We start from the raw sequence: 1524 nt of genomic DNA on the forward strand, positions 1-1524 counted from the left end.
CTGATTTTACTAATTGATCATCACTTCCAGAGAAGGGGACGACTGCTATGTTTGTGTGTATATGAAAAATTCCACTGATATTTAAGTTCCATATGTGTAGAGCTATTTTTTCTTGTTTGTTTGCTAGCTTGTTTTGATCAGGGCCATTGTGAGACTCTATTGTATAAACCCAAGAAAAGATATAGTGAAAAAACATAAATAGTGTATATTTGATATGCAGCTCCATGCTTCATATAGAACATAAATACTGTATATGCATTTATGTATTCTGAATTTTTGAAAGTTCATATATTTTCAGTTACATAATGATCTGTAACATTGTCAACATGTATGTCTCTGTCATTCCTGCTTTTGTTTTGTTAAATTACCACTCAGTTAAAATATAATTCAGCTATTGAAGAGGACATCAATGCCCTAATCCTGCAAACTGTGAAACACGTATTCCTGTACCCATATGCATGGTGTTGAAGGTAGAAGACTTAAAGATGTATCAGCAGGATTTCTGAGTGTCTCATTGCAGCAGAATCAGTCACAAAATTGGTGTAAAAGCTGGGCAAAACCAAAATAATTTTAAATGGAAACAGGTCACAGGCTTTCTCCTGCAGTGTTGCAGAATTTACAGCAGGAGACCATTGGATTCAATATAATTTCTCTGGATTAATACCTATGCTAGTTCAGAAACAGACTCCTTTTCCTTTGACTAGGCTAACATCTCTAGTTTAGCTACAAGTATGGGGAAATTCTTGGTTATGAAATAAAAAAATGCCTTACATACTGTATTTACTTGAATAGAAGATAAGGGTTTTCTCTGCAGTTGGCATGGGGAAAAGAGCACCCTCATTTTATAAACACATACAGTGAAATCTCAGTAAATACATTGTCTATCATTAAGCTTCTGCCAAAAACAGAATGTGCTCAACAGTGGAACTCAACTATGAAGTTGATTACAAGCAGCCAACACTGAGCCTGACTACAAAACACATGGCCCACACTGGGCAAACATGCTGATGGGAACCATTTTTTTAATATTACAAAACAACTGAAAGAAACGACAATAACACAAAACTTGCTGACCTTCCCTACAACAATACCTTGTTTTTATTATGCCTTTCCGCCATTAACAATTAACTTTTCATGTACCACTCCCAACCCAGGAGGAAGCAACAGCTTTCACTCTGTTCCTTTGTACTTTTGGAAGTAACAGCACCATTCTTCTGTCTTCCAACTTTTCTCTGTCTTCTTCTTTCCCATCTTATCTGCACCTTGATCCACATAGTATTTTGATTCATATATTGCCAACTCCAAACATTCTCTTCTTCTGAGAGCTAATCCCTTAACCAACAGTAGGTTTCTCATCTTCCATATTGCTACTGTTACACAGAGTTGTATCATTCTCAGTCTCTGTGGGTGCATCTAGATGAGATGCTTACTGTGCAGTAGCTTGTTACTGCTGTGCAGAAGCTCATTACTACTGTGCAGTAGTGTTACTAGACACAAACCATGATGTAACACTACTGTGCAGTA

This window comes from Gavialis gangeticus, unplaced genomic scaffold, assembly GCF_001723915.1.
Source record: "Gavialis gangeticus isolate Ggan-Ray unplaced genomic scaffold, GavGan_comp1, whole genome shotgun sequence".
Taxonomy (NCBI): domain Eukaryota; kingdom Metazoa; phylum Chordata; order Crocodylia; family Gavialidae; genus Gavialis; species Gavialis gangeticus.